The 6590-nt window shown below is 40.8% G+C and overlaps 1 pseudogene across 1 annotated transcript; it reads right to left on the reverse strand.

Moving 5' to 3' along the window:
- Window positions 1–427: 427 nt before the first annotated feature.
- LOC143269460 (putative ATP-dependent RNA helicase DDX5 pseudogene) lies at window positions 428–4343 on the reverse strand (annotated as a pseudogene). The gene is made up of 2 exons (XR_013045883.1): window positions 4322–4343; window positions 428–1683 (listed from the first exon to the last, which is right to left on the reverse strand). The product of XR_013045883.1 is annotated as a putative ATP-dependent RNA helicase DDX5 pseudogene (transcript).
- Window positions 4344–6590: the final 2247 nt, after the last annotated feature.

Below are 6590 nucleotides of genomic sequence, written 5' to 3' on the forward strand. Positions count from 1 at the left end.
TCTTACTAAGGGAGAAAATAACTGCCGTTATCAGAAGAAATCATGTCAAACCACTAATATCAGTTGCCTCCAGGCAGAGGATGCTAAACACTTTTTTTCTCTCTCAGTTTTATTATATTTTACATGCCAATGATAAACTCACCTTACTGTGATAATCAGGCAGAAAATAAATTCTAAAAATCCATTCCTTTCAGCCCAATAATTTCTCTGGAGGAAATAATTTTCAAAGGAGAAAAATATTTATCTAGATAAAGATATTCTCCATAACATTACTTATGCCCAGAAAAAAAACTTGAATTTTCAACAATAAGAATTCAACAATACAAAAGACCATGCAGTCATTTTTCAAAAGATTTACAAAAATTTTGAAATAAATATGAAAAATGTTTTTGTTACTAATTTTTTTTTTTTTTTTTCAGTCTTCAAATATCTTTTATTGGAAGGCCATGCATTGCCTTCATTTATTGTATTTGAAATCACTGTACAGTTACTTTTGTGAAAACACTGCCTGCATTTTCTAGTACAAAAAAAACCTAAAAATTGTTTCAGGAATGTAGAGAAATATCCAACTTAAATAGCGAAAAAAGTGCACCATAATCACTGCTGCACTGCAGTCATTTCTGCATTTCCCATGTTTCTTAAATAACTATCTTGTCTGATAACACACAATATAAAGAGCAATTATGAAAAACAGACATTTACATATACTTCTAAAGTCTTATTGAGAATACCCTGTTGGCATCGGATAGCCAATCATAGGCGCAGCAGCTGCGGTAGCAGGATATGCATATGCCTGTTGGTTCATACCATTGTGCATATTTGCAACATTACTTCCATATTGCTGAGTGCTATCATAACCGTTCTGGTAAGTCCCTGTTGGGTTACCAGTCCGAAAACTGGTCTGTATACCAGCAGATACAAAATTACTCCCAAAGCTCCCATTGGTGTAATTTGCAGCACTGTAAACACCATTCTGAGTTTTAGCCCCAAAATCTCTCTTCAGCAGACTAGAGTAACCTCTGTCATAATTTTCCCTGTCTCTAAAGGTGTTAAATCCACCCCTTTTGCCCGCAGAGTATCTGTCACGACGATCATCCTTCATGCCTCCTCTACCCCTGGAACGACCTGAACCTCTGTCTTCGACCAACTGAAGCAACTTGGGATTAATTGCTTGATTAGCTTCCCGAAGCACAGAGATAAGGTCGCTCACTTGCTTTATGTTATTAGGTGTAAAGAAAGTGTATGCTGTGCCTGTTTTGGTACTGCGAGCAGTTCTTCCAATTCGATGAATATAATCCTCTGAGGAGTTAGGGTAGTCATAATTGATGACAAATTTCACATCTTCCACATCTAGCCCTCTGGAGGCCACATCGGTAGCAATCAGAATAGGAGCTTTTCCGTGTTTGAATTCATTTAGAACCCAGTCACGTTCCTGTTGACTCTTGTCACCGTGGATGCCCATGGCAGGCCACCCATCTCTCCTCATTTTTCTGGTAAGTTCATCACATCTTCTTTTGGTTTCAACAAAAACAATGGTTTTATTCTCCTTCTCACTCATGATCTCTTCCATTAGACGAATAAGTTTTTCATCCTTTTCTACATCATGACACACATCCACAATCTGAAGAATGTTGTGGTTTGCACTCAGTTCCAGTGCACCAATGTTGATGTGAATATTTGTTACTAATTTAATAGGAAAATATAACTAAGTTTTATGTTCAGTAATGTAGAATTTGCTATAGAAAGCTATAGGACAGAAAAGAATAGATACAGAAAGAATGGATACATAAAGCATTAGTAATTTTACCTAAAATGGAGATCAGCAGTCATCTTTTTTCTCTTTTTCTTTTTTTGGCACGTTACTGTATTTTTCTAAAATTTTTGTGATAAATAAATACTGGCTTTAATATCAGAAGTGCTTCCCATTTTAAAAAACATAAGTGAATCTATGCACCTGGCTGAAGAAAACTGAATCCTCAACAGTCGACATCCTGCCATTTTTCTTCTGCCTGAATCCAAACTGGACAGAGAGCTCAAGCTCCAGTCATCCTAAACAGGGCTTCTGTTTGTAGTTACCTGGGAACAGGGTACTAACAAGAGTAAGTACACCAAGCTGGAGAGAGAGCTCAGTAGGAAAAATGCCCACTCTGCAAGTGTGAAGACCTGAGTTCAAGTTCCATAACCCACACTGGAAAAGCCAGGCATGGTAGACCACGTTTGAATTCCCAGCACTGGGGAGGTAGAGATGGGAAGATCCCCGGGACTCTCTGGTCAGCCAGCCAACCTTCTTGGTAGGCTTCCGGCCAACGAGAGACTCTGTCTCAAAGAACAAAGTAGACTGTGTCCTGGGGGATGACACCCAAAGTTGATCTCTGGCACACACACACACACACAACACACACACACACACACACACACACACACACACACACACACACACACACAGGAGAGAGAGCGGGGGGAGAGAGAGAGAAAGAGAGAAAGAGAGAGAATAATCCCACCCCAAGGTAGTCTAGACCAAAGTCCTTCATATGTGTCTAAGTAAGCCTAGCTCTTGGTTTACAGGAAGGACAGGACATAGAAGAACCTGCTGAATGACCTAAGGGGAAAGAGCACATGAAACGAAGCCATTCTGCAGGACACCTACACAACATTAGTTTCTTCCAAGGGTTACTAGATCAGGAAAACATTAGAGTTAGGAGAACCACGTTCCAGATTTACAAAGAATAAATTGTTCTAACTAAATGCAGTATATGAGCATTGGCTGTTTCCTTAGGAAATCTGACTGGAGTTGGCACCAGGCACAACTCCAGAATTATTGTCAATGTACTTAGGCAAGATAATGTCATGTGATCATATGGGACAATGTCCTTTATGTAAGAGATACATGCTTAAATATTTAAGGTGATGTGCTGTGATGTCTGCAACTTAATATGGAAAAACTAGCCCTGCAATATACGTACGTGCATATTTAAATATATTTGCGTATAGGATTCGAGAATGGAGAAATGTTGACATTTCCAGGTGGCTGAATTATTAAACTATTGCCCTAGAGTTTTACAGCTGGAATTTTTCTAGTAATAATTAGGCAGAGATTATGCTTTAAACAAAAAGAATTCAGAGGTAGCTAGGTTTGCTTCTGTGCATTTTGATTTAGACCCAAATCCTTTTAGGAACAGTATCTTTATCCTGTCCTGTCTGATGTCATTTACTGAGACTTGTTTTATGTGTATTTGGGGATTTGGGAGATTATATCAGATATGTGTCTGGGTGAAAGAAATGTACAATTATTGCAAATTGAGTCTGAACATTATCCTTTAGTGATCTTTCCACATCTATTCTTTCTAATCAGGGTAGGGCTTATAAATTAATTATGCCCCTTTAATCTGCTCACAAGCTATTTCTCTCTCCCCCTCATCTCTCTCTCTCTCTCTTTCTCTCTCTCTCCTTTCTCTCTCTCTCTCTCTCTCTCTCTCTCTCTCTCTCTCTCTCTCTCTCGTGTGTGTATGTGTGTGTGTGTGTGTGTGTGTGTGTGTGTGTGTGTGTAAGCAACTATCCTCAGCTCCTTTTGAAATATTGTTATGGCTGAAGGTTGTTATAGCTGTTGATCATTTGTAGAGAGCTCTAAGAGTTCGTGAGAATTTACAAAATACACAAGGAACACAGTTTAAGCCACCTAAGGTAGAAAGACCCAGGACCATTTTTCAAAGAGACTGTCTGAGCTCCTGTGACCTTTTATAAACATGTCTAAGGTTGTCTGAGCTCCCTTGGGAATGGGTGTCGGTGGCTTATGACAGCCTGATGGCTTCTCCCACCTCTCCCATCCACACTACAAGAAAACCCAAGGAGGAGTCCAGCTAAAAGTGGGACTCGGGGGCTATTCAGAGGGAGAGACTTTTTCTGGGTCATTTTTTTTTTTTAGCCAATTCATAGACTTGATTGTTCTTTGGGGGTGGGGGATAATCCTAATGAGATAAATGTGCGAAACCCCGAGTGAAACCAAGTGAAGCTGATTTCTTTAGCCAAGACTTCTCAGGAAGGCTTACTATATTGTCATTCTTTATCAGTCTCACCGGGGACACACAATTTCCAAAAATACAGTGCCCACAAAACTCTTTTATTTTTAAAATTAGATTTCCTGGGACCAAATTCTGAGCAAAGCCAGCTGAAAGACACTGTCCTAAAAGGATTTTCTGCAGGAAAGTTCTCCGCACCTGCCATCCATGTCCCTCTGTAATGTACCTGCTCCTCCCTGGCTGCCTGCCTGTGGAGATGTTCCTAAGCGGAAACTGGAAACTCCAGCCCAGAGAGGTTAAGTTACCCGAGCTAGACCCCACCGCCATGATGCCACCGTCATCATTCGAACCCAGGTCTGACTTCAAAGCTCATGCCTCTCACCGTTAAGACATCCATCTTTTGATGTGAGACTGACCTCCCAGTGAGAAAAAGTGGTTCCTTAAAATTGGAATACCAGTGATTTTATGTGTAGCCTCTCCATATTCTGAATCCCATAAATGACTGTTGCAATACCCGATCAGGTGAGGCCTCTCCCTGGCTAGGCTGTAACCTAGAGGGTGGTTGTCAGCATTGGGTGGAAGCTAAACCAGAGTTTGCTTTGAAATGGAGCCACAGCCTTATCTGAGTATCTCCAGCAGGGACAAGCTGTCTTCCTGAGCTTTGAAATACTTCTTCCTCGTTGTCTCTGAGCAGGGCTGGCACGGGTCCTTGTCTCGTGGGCCAAACTCCCACGTCAGAACGTAAGACGAAGGATCTCAACAACAAGAAGCAGATGAGTGTGTGGAAAACGATCACCCCTCCTAGAACCATAGGCCCAAATCCGAGACTTCATCAAAAATTAATCACTGACTGGGGATGTAGCTCAGTTGGTAGAGTGCTTGCCTAGCTAGCACCAAGTCCTGGGTTCAATTTCTAGCACTTCAGAAAACTGGATTGGGGGCACAGGGGTGGGGGAGATGTCTCAGCCGCTAAGAGCGCTGGCTGCTTCCACAGGACCTAGGTTCAGTTCCCAGTACCCATGTGGCAGTTCACAACCTTCTTCTGGCTTCTGCCGGCACACGAGTGGTACCTAACCATGCATGTGGGCAAAGCAAAACAGTTTCATAAGCATAAGATAAAAATAAAAATAAACAACAACAATTGGGTATAATGGTACACAACTGTAATCTTAGCACTCAGGAGGTAGAAGCAGAAGGATAGGAAATTCAAGATCACGCTTAGCTACATAGAGTTTGAAGCCAACCTGAGATACATAAGAACCTGTTTTGAAAAATAAATAACAACAACAATTAATAATAATCACTTGACGGTTCCCCTCCATTCAAAGGCTCTGTCCTGAAGGCACCAGCCTGGTCTACAGAGTGAGTTTCAGGGAGCCAAGGCTATGCAGAAAAACTCTGTCTTGAAAAATCAAAATAAGTAAATAAATAAAACCGTCTTCACCATTCCCTCACTTCCAGCATGCTGTGTATTCCCATCAGAGAGAAAGCAATGAAAAATCTCAGAAGCAAAACAAACAAACAAACAAAAACTGCCTTGGAGTTTTCTCTATCCCAGCATTCTCCAGCAGAAGTGACGTACAAGCTGTGGGCATGGGTTTTACTTTTCCATTAGCAGTATTTTAATAATAAAAGGGAAGAGATAAAATTACTCTGGATAGTGTTTATTCAACTCAACATATCTACCACTGTCTCATTTAGACATGACATCCCAGGCAAAAGATTCTTTTCGAGGCACCTTATACCCTTTTTTTGATACCCCTTCAAACTCCTGCGTCTGGTTACATTTATAGAGCACATCATTACTTCACCAGACCTTATTATAAATATTTGATCCGTACCCAGATCTCATGAAGTAGGTAGCTAGAAAGTGGATTTGCATGTCCAAATCGTTGCCATCATTAGGATTGTTGCAATCCTAAATTCAGTTTCCTACGTAAGTTAAATTAAGAGTGAGGTCTTTATGGGAACTGGTTATACTGTGAAGCCGGTGGTTACACCTGGCTTGGGACTAACCTTTTACACAGCTTGTAGCAGCCCAGTACTCAGAAGTTGTTAATGAGGCCGGTAGTGCCCCCTAGAGGGCATTCCGGAAATTTGTGGAAACATTTATTTTTTAATTTATTTTGGTACTGCTTTTCCACAGGCATTTAGAGGTTGAGAGGCAAAGGACTCCAGACACCTTGCAACAGACAGACAACAGTACATAACAAAAACATTGTCTCACATTAGGGGACATTTGAACCTAGCCATTTGTTAAGTTACTTGATTTATGTCATATTTTATTTTATTTGTGGGAGTTGGGTTTAGATTTAGATATGTGTTTGTGGAAAATGAAATGCACACATTAGAGTAAATTTGTTTTTTAATTTTGTTCAGAGTGCTACTAAAATCTGTCCAACGTGGTTTAGAACGTCATTTAACTGACCAATTAGGCGGGGCATGCTGGTACATACCTGTGTAATCCTAGCATGTAAGAGACTGAAGCAGGAGGATTGTGACTTTAAAAACCAGCCTGAGTTGTATAGCAGGTTCCATGCCAAGCCCAGCCTGTGCTACATAGGAAGATCCCCC

The sequence above is a fragment of the Peromyscus maniculatus genome, chromosome 19, assembly GCF_049852395.1.
Source record: "Peromyscus maniculatus bairdii isolate BWxNUB_F1_BW_parent chromosome 19, HU_Pman_BW_mat_3.1, whole genome shotgun sequence".
Taxonomy (NCBI): domain Eukaryota; kingdom Metazoa; phylum Chordata; class Mammalia; order Rodentia; family Cricetidae; genus Peromyscus; species Peromyscus maniculatus.